The sequence below is a fragment of the Mobula birostris genome, chromosome 17 (assembly GCF_030028105.1).
Source record: "Mobula birostris isolate sMobBir1 chromosome 17, sMobBir1.hap1, whole genome shotgun sequence".
NCBI lineage: Eukaryota > Metazoa > Chordata > Chondrichthyes > Myliobatiformes > Myliobatidae > Mobula > Mobula birostris.
The window spans coordinates 13,301,193-13,324,379 of NC_092386.1; the positions used below are offsets into that span (position 1 = coordinate 13,301,193).

Here is a 23,187-nt window from a genome sequence, read left to right on the forward strand (position 1 = left end):
AGCTTGCCTAGGTGAATTGGAGGAGGATACAGGTAGGGATAACAGCAGAGTAGAGGTCGCTGAAGTTTCTGGGAATAGTTCACAAGGTGCAGGATAGAAATATCCCACAAAAATACATTCTTGAATGGTAGGGGTAGGCAACCATGGTTGACAAGGGAAGTTAAGGGCTGCATAAAAGCCAAGGAAAGGGCATATAAGATAACAAAAATGAGTGAGAAGTTGAAAGATTGGGACCGTTTTTAAATCCAACAAAAGGCAATTTAAAAAGCCATAAGAAGGGAAAAGATGAAATATGAGGGCAAACTAGCCAATAATATAAAGCAGGATAGTAAAAGTTTTCTTCTATTACATAAAGAGTAAAAGAGAGGTGAGAGTTGATTTGGACCACTGGAAAATGAAGCTGGTGAGGTAGCAATTGGGGCAAAGAAATGGCACATAAACTTCATGAGTACTTTGCATCAGCCTTCACTATGAAAGATACTAGCAGTGTGCCAGAGGTTCATGAGTGTCAGGGAGCAGGAGTGAGTGCCATTGCTATTACAAAGGGAAAAGTGCTAGGCAAACTCAAAAGTTCTCAAGATGGGTAAGTCATTTAGACCAGATGGACTACATCCCAAAGTACTGAAGAAGGTTGCTGAAGAGATAATGGATTCATTGGTCATGATCTTTCAAGAATTATTTGATTCTAGCATGGTCCCAGAGGACTGGAAAATTGCAAATGTCACTCCACTCTTCAAGAAGGGAGAAAGGCAAAAGAAAGTCAATTATAAGCCAGTTATCCTAACCTCAGTGGTTGGGAAAGTGTTGGAGTGTATTATTAAGGATGAGGTTTTGGGGTACTTGGAAACTAATGATAAAATAAGTCAAAGTCAGCATGGTTTCTGAAAAGGGAAACATTGCCTGACAAATCTGTTAGAGTTCTTTGAGGAAGTATCACGCAGGGTGGACAAAGGAGAGGCAATGGGTGTCATTTACTGAGATTTTCAGAAGGCATTTGATAAGGTGCCACATAAGAGGCTGTCTACCAAGGTAAAATCCTATGGTGTTACAGGAAATATACTGGCATCAAAACGGAATGGCTGACAGGTAGGAGGCAGCAAGTGGGAATAAAGGGGGCTTTTTCTGATTGGCTGCCAGTGACTAGTTGTGCTCCTCCAGAGTTAGTATTGGGACCGCTACTTTTCACATTGTTTGTCAATGGATAGTGGAATTGACGGCTTTGTGGAAAAGCTTGCAGATGACACAAAGATAGGTGAGGGGTTAGGTAGTGCTGAGGAAGCAATACGATTGCAACAAGACGGGCAAATTTGAAAAATGGGCACAAAAGTGACAGACAGAATACAGAGTTGGGAAATGTATGATAATGTGGTTGGGTAAAAGGAACAATAGTGCAGTTTTTTTAAAATCTAAATGTGGAGAAAATTCAAACATCAGATATGCAGAGGGACTTAGCAGTCCTCGTGCAAGACTTCCAGAAGGTTAATTTACAGGTTGAATCTGTGTTAAAGGCGGGAAATGCAATGTTGGCAGTCATTTCAAGGGGAATAGATGTAGCATGGAGATAATGCTGAAGCTTTATAAAACACTAGTCAGGCCACACTTGGAGTAGCGTCAACAGTTTTGGGTCCCCTATCTCAGAAACGATGTGTTGTCACTGGAGAGAGTCCAGAGGAGGTTCACAAGGATAATTCCAGGAATGAAGGGGTGAACGTATGAAGGGTGTTTCGCAGCTTTGGGCCTGTTCTCACTGGAATTTAGAAGAATATGGGGGGGATCTCATTGAGACCTTCCGAATGTTGAAAGGACTAGATAAGGTGGCTGTGGAGTGGATGTTTCCTATGGTGGAGGATTCCAGAACTAGAAGGCACAGCCTCAAAACTGAGGGGTGACCTTTAAGAAAAGTGGTAAGGAGGAAATTTTCCAGCCAAAGAATAGTGAATTTGTGGAATGCTCTGCTACGGACTACATTGGAGGCCAAGTCCATGGGTATATTTAAAGCAGAAGTTAATAGTTTCCTGATGGGGCAGAGCATCAAAAAATATGGCGAGAAGGCAGGTGTATGATGTTGAGTGGGATCTGAGATCAACCATGATGGAATGGCAGAGCTGACTCAATGGGCTGAATGGCCTAATTCTGATCCTATGTCTTATGGTCTTACTATCTAATACAAGAGTTCACCAGCTATCCTGATGACAGTCTACATCACACTCCAGACAAACACAACACTACACTCAATATTTTGTCCTCAACAGCCTTGAAACAAATTACCCAAAGTCTCTTTGTCAATGAAAACATCATTTCCAGTGACTTCAACCAGGCTATCTTCAAGAGTGCATTATCAAAATACTACTAGCACATCTCCTGTGCCACCAAGGGCTCAAATATCCTAAGTTATTGCTATGCAACCATCAAAAGAAGCTTACCAAGACATCCGATATCCAATACTTCGGTGAATCAGACAACCAGACTGTGCTCCTACTCCCTCTATACAAACAGAAGCTGAAATAGGAGGAGATCCAGAATAGCAAGTGTACAGTACTTGTTTGAGGAAACAAATGAGCTTCTATGCAGTATGCCATTATTGTATAGCAATAACTCCAATGCCATTACTCTCAACACTAGTGCTCCACTAGGTTGCATGCTCAGCTCCTTACTCTACTCCCTGTACACTCCCACATGTCTACATGTCTCCACCCTAGAGAGCCACATCTCAAATAATGCTGAGTCAAAGTAAAGGAAGGAGATAATGAGTTTAGTAACAGTGCCATGACAACAACCTTTTTCTTAATGTCAACAAAAGACCTGGACATTGTATTTATGAAGGGGGCAGTGCACATACTCCTGTCTACATCAACAGTGCAGAAGTTGAGAAGGTTGAGAGCCTCAAGCCTCTAGGACTGAACATTACTAATTGTCTGTTCTAATCCAACCACTTAGATGCCACACCCAAGAAAGACCACCAACATCAGGAGGCTAAAGAAACATGGCATGTCTTTATTGACTTTCCCTAATTTATCCCTGCACCATAGAAAGCATCTTACTTGGATGCATCATGGCTTGGTATGCAAGTGCTCCACTTGACTGCAAGAAACTGCAGAGGGTTGTGGACACAGGTCAGCACATCAGTGAAGTGAGCCTCTCCTCTATGAACTCTGTCTACACTTCTCTTTGCCTCAGTAAAGCAGCCAACATAATCAAAGAGCCTACCTACCCTAAACATTCTCTCATCGCCCCTCTCCCATTAAGCAGCAAACAAAAATGCCTGAAAGCATGAACCGTCAGTTTCAAGAACAGTTTCACCTGCTGCTACAAGACTACTAAATAGCTCCCTAGTATGCTGGGTCTGACCTCACAATCAACTCTGTTATAACCTTGCAGCTTATTGTCTACATGCACTGCACTTTCTCTGCGCAGTTGCTGCACTTTATTCTGGGCTCTGTTATTGTCTTAATTTTGTTCTACTTCAATGCACTGTGCAATGATTTCATCTGTATAAATGGTATGCAAGACTAGACTGTATCTTGGTATATATGACAATAATAACTAACTCCAATTCCAAATTGTCTGTTCTATGTAAAACCTCAAAAATCAACTAGTGGAAAGAAACAAAAATACAAAATTTCATGGCATCTATAAAAACTGATATAAATGGGAGTATGCCTGCCATATGTAACAAGTTATCTCAAGTTATGAAAAATTTGGCTGATTCTATTACAACAGCTGTCTTAGCTTGTGTGTATTCTACTACAGTAGTAAACATGCCATAATTAGCAGCTCCCAAGAAACCACAGCAATATTGCTCTTATTGCAGTGAAATAGATTGGTTCAAAGTCTTAAAGGAAAAACACATGTGCATTTTCCCCAATGGTTTCAGGCTATGGTGTAAAATATAAAAACCTTTCACAACCACTTAAATGTTCTATATTCATAATTGAATGAAAACAACTATGCAGCCCAAAACTTTAAATCTTTCCATAAATGCTGCCTGACCTGCTGAGTTCCTCCAGCATTTTGTGTGTATTGCTCTGGCTTTCCAGTATTTGTTGAAATTATACAATTGTAGTGTTTCACTACAAAACATATAAAAAGCTTGCTTTTTCACTTTGAGGTTACTCTCCATTTTCAAACATCTTCAATGAATCGTGTATGTTCAGTTTACACAAATATGTAATTTTATTCAAAAATAGTATTCATGATATAAACTGAAACAATGGATTCACAATGCTGACTGACGTAAAATCAAAAGGTGAAACCCAGCTTTTGTTATTCTTGAATCCAGCAACAAAAATTAAATAAAATTGTGGTGATATTTTTTCAGCAGATATAAAATTGATCCCTCTTTGATGGTTAAACTTCAAGAAGTCAAGTTGCTTTACAATGGGAACATACTAGCAATGGACTTGCATAACCCCGGGGCACTGTGTCAAGCAATGAATCAGAGGTAAAAACCACAGCATGGTAGTGCAATTCCGTCCTGGACAGCTCCTTGCAATGAAAGAAATGTAGTTTCTGCATGGACTAAAGTGGATCTTTCAGCATCCACGATCTCCCAGCAGCAGACCATGTTGTCTGGGAGCAAGCCCTAGGGTACAGTTACAATTGCTTGTGATGAACTTTGACAAACATGACATGTATTTAAAGTGAAAAGGGGAAATTTAAAGGAGATGGACGATAGAAAAATGGAGGGCTATGTGCAAGGGAAGTATTAGGTTGGAGTGGGTTAAAAGCCTGGAACAACAAAGGTTTGTACTGTGCTGTGCTGTGCTGTTCTATGTTCTAAAAACCACACAGATTGTTTTCCATAACAGCAGTTACAAAGTGGAAGAAGCAAGAAGGTGCCCATAAAGATGAAACAGTCACAGCAAGGAAGTGGGTGAAACCCAGAACAATCAAAGTCTGTGATTACAGGAAAGTCATATTAATATCAATGTTATTCATTATACTATTGTAATAAGGCACACTCACACGCAGAATGTTGAGCAGTAAACTCTAAATTCTGTTAAATCTTAAACTTTACACATAGGATGAACATACTTGCAATGTTATTAGATTTAGTATGCGTACTGGCATTCAAACTGCTATCAGTGACAGCAGCTTTGGACAGCAAATTCACACTCAGCAGAATCTTAGGTCCATAAAATTGAATTCAAACTGGAAACCCAAATGATAATGTATTTGTTTACATATTATGCCCATGAATGGACTCTTCAAACATAAATGGAGTAGAGAACTTTCTTACCGCATGGAATACCAGACATCTTCATCAATTTTCCATCAAAACTTGCAACAGTTCATATGCATTATGAGTATACACTCAATAGCCACTTTACTAGGTACAACTGCTCATTAATACGTATCTAACCCAACCATGCGACAGCAACTCAGTGCATAAAACCATGCAGACGTGGTCAAGAGGCCTGCTGTTGTTCAGACCAAACATCAGAATGTGGAAGAAATATAATCTAAGTGACTTTAACCAAGGAATGAGTGCAGGTGCTAGATAGGGTGATTGAGTACCTCAGAAAGTGCTGATCTCCTGGGATTTTAACACACAACGGCTTCTCGTGTTCACAGAGAATAGTGCAAAAGACAAAAAACATCCTGTAAGTGGCAGTTCCGTGGGCAAAAATGCCTTGTTAATGAGAGAGGTCAGAGGAGAATAGCCAGACTGTTTCAAGTCAAAAGGGCAACAGTAATTCAAATAACCACGTTATAACAGTGGTGTACAGAAGAGCATCTCTGAATGTACAACACATTGAACCTTGAAGTGGATGGGCTACAGCAGCAGAAGACCACACCGTGTTCCACTCCTGTACAGGTGTCCCCCGCTTTTCAAACGTTCGCTTTATGAAACCTCACTGTTACGAAAGACCTACATTAGTTACTTGTTTTTGTTAACAGAAGGTATTTTCACTGTTACAAAAAAAAGCAGTGCGTGATAAAAGGCAGTCGCTCTCCCCCAGATTCGGAACAGCATTGCTTAAACACGTGTCGGTGAGCAGCCATTTGTAAGATGAGTTCTAAGGTATCGGAAAAGCCTGAAAGAGCTCATAAGGGTGTTACACTTAGCGTAAAACTGGACACAATTCAGCATTTCGATCGTGGTGAACGAAGTAAGGACAAAGTGAGTTTGGCTTGCGGAAGTTGACGAAGATGATGTTGAAGAGGTTTTGGCATTCCATGACCAAGAACTGATAGATGAAGAGCTGATGCAATTGGAAGAGGAAAGGATAACAATCAAAACCGAATGCAGTAGCGAATGGACCAAGAGTGAAGTCGTCCAGGAACTGAATGTGAGGCAACTGTGTGAGATTTTCGCTGCAATGATAAAGTACAACTTTAATTTTGAAAGGGTACGTCGGTTTAGGGCATATTTGCAAGATGGTTTGAGTGCTTACAAAGAACTGTATGATCTAAAAATGCGCGAGGCTAAGCAGTCAAGCAAGTCTTCCACATCAGCCACAGCAGACGACAAATCTCAACCTTCGACATCGAGGCAGGCAGACATAGAAGATGACCTGCCTGCCCTGATGGAAACAGACGATGAGATGACACCCCAGTGTCCCACCACCCCAACCCTTGGGCCACGGACAGATACCGATCCGCGAAGAATGCAGCGGTAGCCAGGACGCACCCAGCACACCTTTAAGAAAAAAAAGCCGAAACAAACAAGCTAATTAATTAGGTGCTGCCCGGCACATAAATGTCAGCCCAGATCAGAGGCAATTGCCGATTGCGTCACCTCTGATCTGGGTCGATATTTACGTGCCGTGCGGCACCTAATTAATTCCCTTGTTTGTTTAGGCTTTTTTCTCAAAGAAGTGCTGGGTGTGTCCCGGCTACCGCTGTACCTCTGCATTCTTCGCGCATCGGTATCGGATCGCTGCCCCGAGTGTGGGGGCCACTGCACTACCCCAGCCTCCAACGACTCAGCCTAACACACCATCAACAGTGTGCTCGGCGCTGTCCCAATTCCAGTAAGTGATACTACACTGTACATACATTATTTCTACTTTATATCAGCTGTGTATTGTTATGTGTTATTTGGTATGATTTGGCAGCTTCAAAGCTTAAAGGTTACTGGAGAGCGCTTGCGCCGTGTTTTTGCTGAGAGCGCTTGCGTGAGATTTTCGCTACGGAGAACAGTGTGGCAATGATTGTGGAAAAGTATTTCTACTTTATATAGGCTGTGTATTCATCATATTATTCCTGCTTTTACTATATATTACGGTTTTATGCGTTACTTGGCAGGTTATTTTTGGGTCTGAGAACGCTCACAAATTTTTCCCATATAAATTAATGGTAATTGCTTCTTCACTTTACGACATTCCGGCTTGCGAACCGTTTCATAGGAACGCTCTACCTTCGGATGGCGGGGGAAACCTGTATCTAATAAAGTAGCCAGTGTGTAAACTGAAGCCTTTCTTTAGTTGGTAGCAGAAATCAAATATGGTGTAATTGCAGAGCAGTTCAGAACTGACAACAGCTATTGTTAAATCATGTGGTCATTTCCAATGTGCTTTAGGCACTGGAACAGCTCCAACAAATTGGAAGCTAGTTAATATAATCCCAGTAGTTTGAGAGAGGAGGTAGCAAGAAAACAGGGATTTTAAACTACTGAGTATGACATCAATGGTGGGGAAAATACCAGTCAATTGTATAAGTGTAATGTCACAGCACTTCGAGAAAAGTGGCAGGGTTGGACAAAATCAATACAGATTTATGGAAGGAAACCATTCTTGACAACATTCGTGGGTGCCAGCACAATCTTTGCTGATTTCATTTGATGCAGAATGATACATTTTACTGTATGTTTTCACCTATATGTGACAAAGCTAATCTTTCTTTCTTTCCTTTCAACCAACATTATTTGAAGATGTAACTAACAGAATGAGTAAGGAATAACCAGTGGATTTCGACTTTCATAAAGCTTTCAATAAGGATTAGCTGGCAAAATTAATGAACATGTGATTGCAACAAAAGCTGTGTGATCTTGTGGATCTGTTGCTGAAGGTAAATGCAGTGTGCAATCAAGGCAGCCAATGTATGCTGGGCTTCATAGTAAGAGGATTCAAATATAGAACAGCCACAGCTGGTACAATTGCCCAGGGTTCTGATCAGACCGCACTATTGAGTATTGTGTGATTTTGCTCTACGTATCTGAGGAAGGACGTTCTTGCTATGAAGGAAAGTCAGCAGAAGTTTGCCAAATTGGCCACTGGCAAGGCAGGATTACTACAGTGGATTCCAGTTAATTGGGACATATTGGGACAGTATGTTTTGGCCCAATTAAGCAGCTGTCCCAATTAGCCAAAGTTTGATGGAAATAGTTAAAGTGTATAAAAAAGGCAAACTAACATTGAAGGGGCTTGCTGTGTCCATTCTGGGGCAGCCCTCCATCGGATACTTAGCTCTCACCTTTGGCTCCGAGTAGCTGTTTGCATGCAACAACGGTCACATCCCAGTACACCACTTCAACAGGCAGGCTAAACCAGGTGAGTGTGGACAACGAGCATCATACCTCAGTGAATGAGGAATATGCGTGTCCAAGCACATCAAGTCAGCTCCGGTGGATTGGGTGGATGAGATCCAATGGCCAGGAAATGCGTTTTGCAATGCTTTGCAGACAGCGCAGGGCATGATACTGGCACAGAAGTAGTCATGGTTATACAATGCAACCAAGGAAGACCTCAGTTTGTGACAACTACTCATGCCACTGGACCAGGTCTTCCAAGGTCGAGAAAGTGGAACTGTCCCAGTGCAATGTCTTTTCTACTTAAAAAAACCTCTGGAAAAACCTCTCCCACACAGGCTTCACTCTCATCATTGGATATGACTGACAACAACACACTGCCATGTTCTTTTGATTGACTGCACATGAAGAAAATTAGCGCAAACACCTAGTGCTGATAATGGACTGCCTTCATGCAAAGTTTTTGATCACTGCTTCTAAATATTTATTTTCATTGTAACATTCAAGATGACTCACAATACCTTCAAATTCTTCATAGATCCTAACTTGCTGAAGGTAGTGAAGTAGTTTTATTTTCACTCCCAACTGTTGCTGACATCTCCAAGCCTGAATGCTTGAAACTGCAATGAGCAAAACCATTCTAAATTGACTTACTGCATATTTCTTGCCAGGTATCAGTGACGAAAACCACTGCTTTTTGAGCACAAATACATGCAACAAACATCACTTAAAAACTATTTGCTCTAACATGATGTAGTGACTAACGACCACAAAACTCATGTAACTGACACTAGTTAGAAACCATTCAGCAATAGACTCTAATCAAATTACGTAGCACAGTGTCCCAAATAAACAAAGGGAATCCAATGTTCTCGATTATTTTTTGTTCTTTGAGAGGTGTCCTAAATAATAATAATAATAATAATAGGCATCCGTTAGTCTCACGAGACCATGGATTTGCACCTTGGAAGGTTTCCAGGGCGCGGGCCTGGGCAAGGTTGTATGGAAGACTATGCCCATGCTGCAAGTCTCCCCTCTCCACGCCACCGATGTTGTCCAAGGGAAGGGCACTCGGGCTAATACAGCTTGGCACCGGTGTCGTCACACGGCAATGTGTGGTTAAGTGCCTTGCTCAAGGACACTACACACTGCCTCAGCTGAGGCTCAAACTAGCAACCTTCAGATCACTAGACCGACGCCTTAACCACTTGGCCACACACCAATAAGCATGTGGCCCAATTAACCAGTATCCACTATATATGGAAAGAGATTGGGTCAAGAAGGCTTATATTCAATCAAGTTTTGTAAAAAATGAAAAATCTCAAAGAAAACTCCAAAATTATGAAAGGATTGAAAAGGCTAGATGCAAGAAAGCTGTTCCAGATGGCGAGGGAGTCCAGCAGCAGGCGAACCATAAGGATAATCTACTTAAGAAGAGAAATTTCTACTTCTCAAAGGGTGGTGAATCTGTGGAACTCTCTACTGTAGAATGTTAAAGCCATATCATTAAATTTATTTAGAAAAGCAATATCTTGCTACAGGGAGGGCGAGTTGAGAGTTGGGGGGGGTGGAAATCAAGGGATATGGGGAGAAACCACTGAATTTGGTTGATCAGCCGTGATAATTCGGAATGATAGTACAAGCTCAAAAATCTGAAATGGGCAACTCCTGCTGATTTTTCTACGTTTAATTTATGATACTTGCCAATATTGCCATTTTCTAAAGAGAGTAATCGTTCTTCTGAATTAGTGATATTAATATACTGTTAAATATTTTTAACTGTTGTTGGAAATACTGGTTTCATTTCAGTGTCCCATCTGTATTTTTCTTTAAAGCTTATATTTGTTTTGCACTAATCAACTCTTTCCCTCAGCACAGGGTGGTTATATATAATGAAAATAAACCCCAATGAGATTCTGTTGTCTTCAGAAGTGTCACTGGGACATAAAGCTCTCTGTTGTGTGCCTCCAAGGACGCATTCTGGAGTGTAAACTAATACATTTCCTGGGGCAATGCAAGTAATGACTTTCTAGCAGGTAATATAAGGAAAAAAATCAGTTCTAAGTGAACACAGTGTGGCAAATCTCCTCAAACAACATTGTTAACTTGCATCAACTACAGAAACATCCCCAAGCTACACAAGCAGTTATTTATAGGACAAGAACAACATTAATGACAGTACTTCACTAATTTAAAACTGTTAATAAACTGCTGTACTCACTTTGCTCCTTTTCTTAAAGAACATTTTTAATGCCTACCAGTTTGACCAAGCTTTTGGTCACATCCTACTGGCTCCTTGTGTTGATCAGAACCAGAAATAGTTTGATGGTGCTATGCAAAATATATAGTATTTTCAAGACCACAAGAGATTCTGCAGATGTTGGAAATCCAGAACAACACACACAAAACGCTGGAGGGACTCAGGCAGGTCAGGCAGCATCTATGGAAATGAATAAACAGTTGATGTTTTGGGGTGAGACCCTTCACTGGGAGCCTTTTCATTATTTTTAATCTATATAAGTGCTAGCTATTATTAGTTAACAAACATTGAAGCTTGGGTTTGGAGCACATCAACTCTACTTGCCCCATGAATTCTCACCCATATCTGTCTGTGTTTCTACACTTACCTTCAAAAGTGCTTTAATTTCATTTTTCCCCTACAGATTCACAACAGAGAGGTGGTGAGAGTCAGCAGGTTTAAATTAATTGACATTAACATATCGGATGACATGCCCTAGGTCCAGCATATACATTCAGTCATAAGGAAGATGCTTGCCGATCTTCTCCTATCATTTCGGATCTCTCCCTCCCCCTTTCAAATCTCTTACTATCTCTTCTTTCAGTTAGTCCTGACAAAAGGTCCCGGCCCGAATCATCGACTGTACCTCTTCCATAGATGCTGCCTGGCCTGCTGCGTTCACCAGCATTTTGTGTGTGTTGCTTGCCAGCGTATTTATTTTCTTAGGAGGTTAAGGAGGTTTGGCTTGTCACCAAACACTCTAGCTAACTTCTGCAGGTGTACTCATAAAAGTAACCTAACAGATTGCATCATAGTCTGGTACAGAAATCTGAATGCACAGGTACACAGGAAGCTGCAAAGGGTAGTGGACTCTGCCCATGAGCAATGAGCACATCCCTTCGTACCATTAGTAGTATTTGCAAGAGGTACTGTCTCAAGGCGTCAACATCCATCAAGGATGTAGCAAAAATCGCCATCGGTGATTCCGGATTTTGCGGCCTGTTGTTCCGCATGTCCTAGGATCAATGTATAGGATCAAGTCCAGAGGACAAATCAGAAGTCTAGATTTTAACGACTGTTGGCTAGAGCCCAGTCTGTGAACCTCTAAGAGTCTGCTGTGAGGTCGAAGTCCAGTGTCTGCAGGCCCAAGTCCATGTCCACTAGAAGCCTGCCCTGGGGCTAAAGCAGGGATCCCCAACCTTTTCTGCACCGCGGACAGGTTTAATATTGAGAATATTCTTGCGGACCGGCCGTCAGGGGGTGGGGGGGTGTTCAAGTTCAACAGTGCATGACAGGGAATGAGGAAAGGTGCAGCTGACTCACATTGTTTCCTCGCAGCACGGTAGCACATGCTTTGCAGCCCAGTGGTTGGGAACCACTGGGTTAAAGGACTGTGTAGACGCATGGGTCAGAGTTTTGCTGTTGTTGTTAGTTGCGTTTTGTGTTGTTCTGCCGGGCATTTAGGAGCACCCTATTTGTCTCACCCTTGCAAGGTGCACCCCCAGAACAACCTTGGTGTGTTGATTGTTAACACTAACAATGCATTGCATTTTACTGTATGGTTTGATCTACACTTGACAAATAAACTTGAACCCTGAAGACACCTATCATCATGGCCATGCCATCTTTTCACAGCTACCGTCAGCAAGAGGTACAGAAGTCTTAAGTTCCAGACTACCAGATTCAAGAACAGATACTTCCCTTTAACCATTAGTTCTTGAACCAACTGGCAAAACCCTAATCACGACAATTTAGCAAAACTATCACCATTTTGCATTAAAATTAACTTTAAAAATTGTTTGCTTGTAAAAATTGTGTATAATTTGAGATTACTTGACATTTTTCTTCTGAAGGCTGAGGGGGGATCTTATTGAAACCTTTTGAACGTTGAAAGGCCTAGACAGAGTAGACGTGGAAAGGATGTTTCCTATGGTGGGGGAGCCTAGGGCAAGAGGGTGCAGCCTCAGGATAGAGGGGCATCCATTTAAAACAGAGACGTGGAGAAATTCTTTAGCTAGAGGGTGGTGAATTTGTGGAATTTATTACCACAGGCAGCTGCGGAGGCCATGTTGTTAGGGGTATTTAAGACAGAGCATGATAGGTTCTTGATTAGACACGGCATCAAAGGTTATGGGGAGAAGGCTTGGGCGAGGGGCTGAGAAGGGGAAAAAAGGCCATTCATTCAGCCATGAACGAATGGTGGAGCCGATTCGCTGGACCACATGGCCTAATTCTGCTCCAAGATTTTATGGTATTATTGTCATCCACACAAGTACATATACTGTAATGCAAAGGTGAAGTGAAACACTATTTTGCAGTAGCATCTCAGCAACATAACATCATATACAGTGGCATGCAAAAGTTTGGGCACCCCTGGTCAAAATTTCTGTTACTGTGAATAGCTAAGCGAGTAAAAGATATACTAATTTCCAAGAGGCATAAAGCTAAAGATGACACATTTCTTTAATATTTTAAGGAGGTAAACTTTTTTATTTCCATCTTTTACAGTTTCAAAATAACAAAAAAGGAAAAGGGCCCGACGCAAAAGTTTGGACACCCTGCACGGCAGTACTTAGTAACACCCCCTTTGGCAAGTATCACAGCTTGTAAACGCTTTTTGTAGCCAGCTAAGAGTCTTTCAAAGTTCTATTCAAAAGGTTCAAAGGAACATCCTTGCTCTTGTATTCTAGACCTCTTCAAATGAATGCTAAAATTGCATTTGCCCTCCTCACCACCAACTCAACCTGCAAGTTAACCTTTAGAGTGTTCTGCACAGAGGCTCCCAAGACCCTCTGCATCTCAGACTTTTGGATGTTTTTCCCCATTTAGAAAATAGTCTGCACATTTATTTCTTCTACCAAAGTGCATGACTGTACATTTTCAAACATTGTATTTCATTTGCCACTTCCTTGCCCATTTGTCTAATCTGAGTCCCTCTGCAGCCTACCTGTTTCCTCAACACCACCTGCCCTTCCACCAATCTCCATATTATTTGCAAACTTGGCAAATAAGCCATCTATTCCATCATCTAAATCATTTATATATAGCATAAAAAGAAGTGACGCCAACACCAACCCCTGCAGAACACCACTAGTCATTGGTAGCCAACCAGAAAATGATCCATTTATGTCCACTCGCTGCCTCCTACCAATCAGCCAATGCTCTAACTATGCCAGTAACTTTCCTGTAACACCACGGGCTCTTAACTTGGTAAGCAGCCTCATGTATGGCACCTTGTCAAAGGCTTTCTGAAAGTCCAAATATACAACAACCACTGCATCCACTTCATTTATTCTGTGTAAACTCTTCGAAGAACTCCAGCAGTTTGTCAGACGAGATTTTTCCTTAAGGAAACCATGCTGACTTTGTCTTATCTTTTCCTGTGTCACCAAGTACTCCATAACCTCAACCTTAACAACTGACTCCAACATCCATTCTGCTGCCTTCCTCCTTTCTTAAAGAGTGGAGTGACATTTGCAATTTTCCAGTCCTCTGGCACCATGCCAAAGTCCAATGATTTTTGAAATATCATTACCAATGCCTCCACAATCTCTACTGCTACCTCTTTCAGAACCCTAGGGTGCAGTTCAGCTGGTCCGGGTGACTTATGTACCCGCAGGTCTTTCAGCTTTTTGAGCACCGTCTCCCTTGTAATAGTAACTACACCCACTTCTCTTCCCTCACACCACTCCACTTTGACCTTGTTCTAACAAATGTCAATTTTTAAAAAAATTTTTGCTTTCAAAAAAACCCCACAGAACTGACCTTCCCAGCTGGAACTTCACAATTCCATCCTCATTCTACAGCTGATGGATTTAAATTGCTGACCCCACAATGGAACATCATTCCATGATCATAATTTCATAATTATAAAACCACAAACCATTAAAATTTTAAAACCACATAATATTTATTTTTATTTATTGTTAGAAATTAGGCAACACAAACAGAACTATACTTGTTTGTTGTTCCAAGTTGCTTTGAAGTGGTAACACCTAAGACTTCTCCTCTAAGCCTGTAATGATGAAACAGCAAAAATAATATTAGGTAAGGAAATCCAGAATACAAACTCAATGACGAGATTTCTGTTCAAAATAGTGGATGGTACTATCCAAATGAAAGGTGTTAGTTTGGATAAAACATCATTGGGCTTTACTATTTTTCATTCAATACACAGAATATGACTGAGAATATTTTTCATTTTTAATTCTTGTACTGGAATAGCTGGGTCACTGGACAAAGGGTCAAAGACAGATGATTAGAAGCGGAGGGTAAAGCTCCTTATCAAATAGGAACTATTACTTTTGAACAAGACATGACAATGTATGCACAGATTTATCAATAGATTTAGGCTACGTCCACACTAGACCGGATAATTTTGAAAACTCCCAGTTTCGAGTAAAAACTACAGGCGTCCACACTAGGCATTTTTCAAAATATCTCTGTCCACACCAAAATGGATATTTGGGTGAATCTACTCCTACTGGGCATGCGCAGACACATCTACAGAAAACAAGCCAAGAGGAAACTGTATAATACTTATGTTTCCGCGGCGGCATTGTGCTATTTCCATAGAATACAACTAGAGTACCAACAACAACAGGGAAAGAAAGTTTTCAACAATACAAAGAAAACCTCCACTGGAAAAATCAGACTGAACTTCTTCGTTTAGACAGACAATGAAGTCGAGCTGTTTCTGCGAATTACAAATGACTGCAAAGTCAGCAAAGCAGTAGAGATGTTTAACTCCAAACAGGCTATTACCGTAGACAATAAAGTAACCAACACACGCATGAAGCCATCCTCTACCCAAGATCAACAAGAGACTGGAATCTTCTGCTGCCAGACCTGCACAGTATTTCTGACATTAATATTTTTAAAGATAGACTCAATCAAATCAATTTAGGGGATCTAGTCAAAAAAGCTCACTTTACCATTTAACTCTCACGCCGTTCATACTGCCTGCGCATTCTAACAGCCGTCCGGCAGTGCTTGCGCAGTACCAAGCAGAAGCAGAAAAAGCATTGTTGTGGTGTTGTCATGACAACGTTTTAAAATCTCTCCATTTACCCCGTCCACACTAGAACGCAAAACAATCGTTTTCAAATTTACACACTCTGGAGAGTATTTTCGAAAATTTCCGTTTTCGGGGGATGAAAACACCGCTTCAGTGTGCACGGAGGGTCAAACTGAAGAGGAAAATCTTCGTTTTCAAAATTATCCGGCGTAGTGTGGACGTAGCCTTAGTTCAAAACCAGCCTTGCAGAGATGTCTAGTATTTTCAAAATAGTTAATCATAAAGTTAATGAATACTACACAATTTAATTAATATACAAGTTTATTTGTTTCTAAATCAACGGTGCCATGTCTGATAGGTCTTTCCTTCGGAGTTCAATGAAAATACTGGATATACAGTTGAACTTTGAAGTCTCAGAATCATACCAAGTTTAGCAAAGCCCTTATTATAATCTGGCTTGTTGTACACTTCAACAATATTGCAGGGAACAAATAAACCCACTACATCACACTGCCAGTGAAAATAAACCCTGAAGTTCATGAATCATAACTTTTCTATAAAAACTAAGATGAGGTGCATTTTAATTATTCTAAGTACATATATGAACTAGTAACTTGAGTATGTTAGAGAAACAAAGATACCAACCATGCAGAGTTTTGTAATACTGCTTAGCAAGAACATAAAGAAACAGAAGATGGAGCAGCCATTCGGCCTCTTGCTCCTGCTATCCCAATCAGCAAGAGCACAAATAATCTTTTGACTCAGCTCCAGCTTGGTGCACTAACCGCATTTCTCTTCATTTCCTCAGCACTTATCCCTGTATTGATCTTTGAAAAATGGGTGTTCAGAAAGAAGATCAAAGGAGAAATTGACAATGCCAATAGAAATATCAATTAAGGCCTGGAAATTTGAATGCATATAAAATTACATGTTCAAGTGGTACTTGCCCAGTGGTTAACATTGACTGAAAACTTGACCATCCTAATAAATACCATGGCAACAAAAGGTCAGTCTTCTGTGTTGAGTGACTCACCAACTGATTCTCCAAAGTGTCTGCTCCAGCTACAAGGCCCCAATTATGTGTGTGATTGAATACTCTCCATTTGCCTGAGGAGTGCAGACCCAACAATGCTTGTGAAGGGGCACATCTAGCAAAAGCTGCCAGGATGACTGACAGCCAGTTGTTACACTCTGCCACTAACATTCCTGTCTTACACCTTGTACCATGCACAAAATTCAAGGTAGCACTTACCAAATCATGTGACATTATCTATAAAATCCACAACCACAAGCATCTTAAAGACCATATCAAAATCCAGGCTGCTCAAGTGGCATACTATCCTGACTTGGAACTATATTGCTAATCTTTTGTTTTCTCTGAATCTAAGTACTGGAACTCTCAGTCTATGACATTGTGGGACTGTTGTCAGAACAAGGTCTTCAACAGTTCAAGAAGGTGATTTAAGTGGGCCATGCTACAATTAAAAACATTTTGTAATGGAATTAAAAACTATTAAAGTTGGAGGTAACTCTGTGGGAAATAAATAATAAATGCCTTCCATAAGCTAATTGGAAATGATCCTTGAACAGAACAGAATTAAGACAAGGAAGAACTGAACACAAGGATCTTGAAGTTAACTTTCTGTGGTAGATGTGGTCATAGGGCTTGGAAATGGCAATTAAGAAGTGGGATATTTTAATACGAGTGTTTTTTCGTGGGGGCTCAAGATTATAAAATGTGGCATAGGGTTTTATGTCAGTAATGAAAGAGATCTGAGGAAACATGCTTGAGCAAAGACAAAAATGCAATAAATGATGCTCGGCTGCTGTCAAGCAGAGCTACAGAGATTGTCAGACGTCACAAAAAGAACCTGAACAGATGCTGGAAACCTGAAACTAACACAGAAATACACTGAAAAAAGTACTTCAGGAAGAAGGAAAAGAACATTTCATGTAACATCCACAGGTGAGATGTTGTTCCTCAAGCTTACAGTAAGTTACATTGTAACAGGCAAAAGATAGAGTTCACAATGTTGGTGGCAAGGAACTGGAAAGTTAGGAAATACCATTTTGGGTAGAAGGGAGACAATTCCAGCATTTTCTGTTTTATATTAGTGCTGGGAGTATTTGGGCTTAACTCTATGCCACATGATAATCACAGAGAAAGTAAGCTAAGGAAAAATGGGGGTTAAGGAAGGCAAGATAATGATACAACTGCAAATAACAGTACCACTGAAGAGAGAGAGGAAAAGGATATTATGGAATTTAGAGTGAAAGACAGAGGAAGTGGTATAATGGTGCAGAGTTAATAAGCCACAGTCACAGTTTTTTAGCATGCCGGTTGTATGCCACAGGTAGGACACAGGTGGTCAGAAGTAAGCCATGATGAAAAGGTTTGGGCATCATGCTCCACATTCTATATTGAAAATTACTTTCCAACAATCTGACAGTTTGTACAGTATTGTGCACAAGTGTCAGGCACATATATAAAGCTAGGGTGCCTAAGACTTTTTCACAGGTACTATAGTAATTTTATATATTGTGCTGCATTGTTGCCGCTAAAGATAACAAATTTCATGACAGGTGAGTGATGATAAACCTGATTCTGATATAGGTCTCTATTATGGACTGCAAGTGGGAAGGGGGCAGGGAGAGGGGAATCATGGTTGGAAAAGGGGGAAGGGAGAGGGTGTCGCACCAGAGAGGATCAATAAACCAATTGTTTGGAATCAAATGACCTTACCTGATGTCTCAGGGCTGGGTTTGTCTGCACTCACACCAACCCCTTCGTCCCAGCAACCGTTCTCTGCCTCCTGTCGCACACCCCTCTCACAGCACTTCCCCACCCTCTTCTATTCCCAACATCCTTTGCTCCCACCAGATTTATAAATTCACTCTCTACTCCACATTGACAAATACAGTACTGTGCTATATAGCTAGGCACCCTAGCTATAAACAGGTGCTTAAGACATTTGCACAGTACTGTATTTTATCACCATAGTGGGGAAAATCTCAAACAACAATAAGTCACGGTACCGGAAGAAGATAGACAGCCTAGTGACATGGTGTCATGGCAAACAATCTTTCTCTCAATGTCAGCAAAACAAAAGGGCTGATCATTGACCAGGAACAGGGGCAGTGCACACACTTCCGTTTATATCAATGGTGCTGAGGTTGAGAGAGTCAAGAGTTTCAGGTTCCTTGGAGACAGGATCAATAATCTGCCCTGGTTCAACCATGTTGACACCATGACCAAGACAGTTCAGCAGGGCCGCGAGTTCTTCAGAAGGCTAAAGAAATTCAGCATGCCTACTTTGACCCTTGCCTTGTACTACCTCAAAACACTATTGTAATGAATTGAACTGTATGGGTGGTATTCAAGACAAGTATGCACTGAACCAATTTATCAGCTGCCTTCCCTACCTTCCAGAAAAAGTCAAAATAATTTCAGTGGCTATGGGTACATGAAGAAAATGTACAGAAAAGATAAGTTACCCAGATGAAATGAAAATGTGTAAAATGGAGAGCATTAGTGAAAGATAAAGAGTGTGTGTAATGGGTTTGTGTGTGTCTGAAGAGGGATAAAGTAGTAAGGACAGAAGAATAACAATTTTACACTTGTCAGTCAATCAAGAATAAAATATGTAAGAAATGAGCTGGAACTACAGGATGCTAAGCTTGACAGCCTACGGCCATGGACACAGATATGTCAATGCATGATTAATCCGTGCCAGTTAATTGCAATGCAGACAGCACACCAATTTCATGCTGCTGGCTCATGGTAATGATTTCAGCTTCCAGCCAATGCTCACCACATTGTTAATATGCTGGACCTATCAGCGGGAGGGGACGGGGGAGTGACTAACATCGATTAAAGTTAGCTGAATGGTTTAAAGCTGGACTGCACCTCTTAAATGAAAATACAGTCTGGCTGGAAATAGTGCCAATAATCATTCTACAAGCAAATTTAACATGGGAAACAGTGAAGGACTGCATAATTCAGAGATTGACCAACTGTGAGATTTTTCCAGCTCCAGCCCAGATGAAGCCAAATAAATACTTACACCCTTTGTGTCCTCAAAAGCTGCTTGAATTAACTTCTTCCAGCATCTCAGACTCATTTATCACATGTACATCAAAACAAACAGTGAAATGCATTATTTGCTGCCCATAAAAGTCACCATGTTTCTGAGGCCAGCCTTCTGCCAACTTTGCGCTGTTAAGTATTACACTACCACTACACGACCATGTCACCCACTTTGTAGCTTTGCAGCTCCCAGTGCTCAAAGATCAGCTTCATCTCCACAATATTCCTTTGAAAAATGTGAAATCTGAAATAACCGGGAAGATCAAATAAACTCTGTAAAATTGCATTCTGCATCTCAATGCAGAGAAAATATACTGTTTAAATGGAATTCTTATCACTTGCACTTAATAGAACAAGCACACATTAGTTGACATGAGACTAAGCTACCTCTAGGTAGAGCCATTTGTTACTTGGGAATCAGTTTCACCTCGTGTGAAGGATGCTGATAACGTGCTTGCTTAATGAGCAGTAGCAGGGATAAAAACTGAAGTATGCAAAGATTTTTACACAAAGAATGCAATAACAAAATAAGTGTTTCTTATTGCTTAAAGCAACACTGCAATCCAATTTAACTAGTTTCTGTGAGGGAGATGAAAATTAGCTGTTTTCCAATTTATTTTGCTTCCAATAGTATTAAACAAAGAACATTTTTGTGCTAATGTTTCAGGAACTCTGTGTCTATTATAGATGTTACAATCATAATATCCACTGGAAAAGTAGAAGGTAAATAAGTACAAGCAACACACATCAAAGTTGCTGGTGAACGCAACAGGCCAGGCAGCATCTGTAGGAAGAGGTGCAGTCGACGTTTCAGGCCGAGACCCTTCGTCAGGACTAACTGAAGGAATAAGTACAGGCCAGTTAGCTTAAAACCTCTTATTGACAAGACAGCAGAATACATGATGAAAAAGGAAATGGAAAATTATTTAGGAAAACTAAATAAAATTAAACATGGTCAACATGGTTTTAGAAAAGGTACATCATATTTGACAAACTTTTTCAATGCTCCTGAGGATGTAATGAGGAGAGTTGACAGAGAGGATCCTGTAGATGTAGAGTATTTAGATATCCAAAAGACATTTGACAAAGTGCCACAGAGGAGGCTGGTGCACAAATCTAAAGTCCATGGTATTGACAGAAGTGTGTAAGAATGTTTTGAAAAATGACAGTCTCATAGATGACAGATGGATCCTTCTCAGACTGGGAGAAGATGGCAAGTGAAGTGCCGCAGAGATGAGATTTTGGCCCACAGTGCTTCACTATTTACGTTAATGATCTGAGGGAAGAAACAGTATGCAAGGTTTCCAAATTTGCTGATATAATGAACATAGACAGAAAAGCAGGTTGTGACAAGGAAATTGTGCTTCTGCAACAAGGTGCAGTTTTAAGTTGGTGCTGGTGAAGCACAGCAATGACTTGCTGGTAGCATACAAAATTATTAACTACTTTATCAATCACACTTTTTCTTAGAAATGATCACTCAATCAATAACTTCCCTTTTGGAATTGAGCTTCTGAAACACCTGTACAACCTGGTCTGAACTGAAGTCAAAGGTGCATGATGGTTATAGCACGGTGGGTATTGGCCGAATCAAGGCAGCATGTTTTTATTACTGTCTTTGGTGGTATCGCTCCAGGACTTCCGTTTTCACGGAAACATGGCTTAGCGACAGAGTTCCGGACGCCGCCATTCAGCTAGACGGGCTCACTTAGTTTCCGGACGACAGAGATGCAGCTCTGTGCGGTAAGGCTCGCGGTGGTGGCTTGTGTATATATATCAACACAGAATGGTGCAAGAACTCTGTGCTGGTTTCCAATTACTGCTCATTGCTAGTGCAGTTTGTGACTGTTAGATGCAGACCATTTTATTTACCACGGGAATTCACCACTGTCCTTATGGTCGGTGTGTACATTCCCTCCAGCGCTAATGCTAAGGAGGCGCTCTGTGAACTGTATGAGGCTATTAACGAACTACAGAACACACACCCTGATGGACTGTTTATTGTCACCGGAGATTTTAACCACGCGAACCTTAAGTCAGTGCTCCCCAAATTCCATCAGCATGTAGACTTTGCAATGAGAGGGGCGAACATGTTGGACCTTGTTTATACAAACATCCCCGATGCGTAGCGGGCAGAGCCCCACCCCCACCTTGGTTACGCAGACATCTCGGTTATGATAATCCCAGCATTCAGACCGCTCGTCAGACGCTCCAGACCAGTTCTGAAGCAGGTGAAAACCTAGCCAGCAGGAGCTATCTCTGCTTTTCAAGACTGCTTTGAGCACACTGACCGGCACATGTTCAGGGAGGCTGCAACCAATTTAGAGGAGTACACAGCATCAGTGACTAGCTACATCAGCAAGTGCATTGATCACGTCACTGTGGCCAAGACCACCACTACACGCGCTAACCAGAAGCCATGGATGACCACGGAGGTGCGTGCGCTGCTGAAAACCCGTGACTCCACCTTCAGAGCAGGTGACAAGGCAGCGCTAACAACAGCGAGGGCCAAACTGTCCCGGGCCATCAGAGAGGCAAAGCGTGCACACGCCCAGCGAATCCACAGCCACTTCCAGGACAGCGGCGACATGCGGCGCATGTGGAAGGGCATTCAGGACATCACCTGCCTATGCTGGTGATGCCTCCTTCCCAGATGCGTCGAAAAACTTCTACGTTCATTTCAAGGCAGAAAAATGACGTGGTGGCGAGGAAGGCCACTCCTCCTCCCAATGACCAGGTACTGTATCTTACCGTGGCCGATGTGAGGAAAACTCTATGCAGGGTCAACGCATGGAAGGCTGCTGGACCAGACAATGTTCCTGACAGAGTGCGCAGAGGATGTGCAGACCAGCTGGCAGATGTTCTCACTGACATCTCCAACATCTCCCTGAGCAGCGCCGTCGTTCCTACATGCTTCAAGGCCGCCACCATCGTCCCCGTGCCAAAGAATTCTTCACTGTCCTGCCTCAATGACTACCGTCCTGTTGCACTCACATCCATCGTCATGAAGTGTTTCCAGAGGCTCATCATGAGGCACATCAAGACCCTGCTGCCCCCCCCTCCCAGACTCCCTGCAGTTTGCATATTGTCCCAACCGCTCAACAGACGACGCCATCGCCAGCACCCTCTAACTGGCCCTCACCCACCTGGACAAAAAAGACACGTACGTTCGAATGCTGTTTATAGACTTCAGTTCAGCATTCGACACAATCATTCCCCAGCAGCTGATAAGAAAGCTGAAACTGCTGGGCCTGAACACCTCCCTCTGCAACTGGGTCCTAGACTTCCTGACTGGGAGACCTCAGTCAGTCCGGATCGGGAGCAGCATCTCCAACACCATCACACTGATGTAAAGCTCCGCTATATTGGCT

General features: G+C 41.7%; 1 protein-coding gene across 6 annotated transcripts in view; it reads right to left on the minus strand.

Moving 5' to 3' along the window:
* Positions 1-23,187, minus strand: part of ssbp2b (single stranded DNA binding protein 2b) — a 324,475-nt gene that overhangs the window by 178,583 nt on the left and 122,705 nt on the right. The window contains exon 1 of one of the 6 annotated variants that reach the window (XM_072281283.1): positions 10,732-10,750. The exons of the other annotated variants lie outside the window; for them this stretch is intronic. The gene's annotated coding sequence lies outside the window, so the exon portion shown is untranslated. Of the gene's footprint in view, positions 1-10,731; positions 10,751-23,187 lie in introns of those variants that run through there. 6 annotated transcript variants of the gene reach the window in all.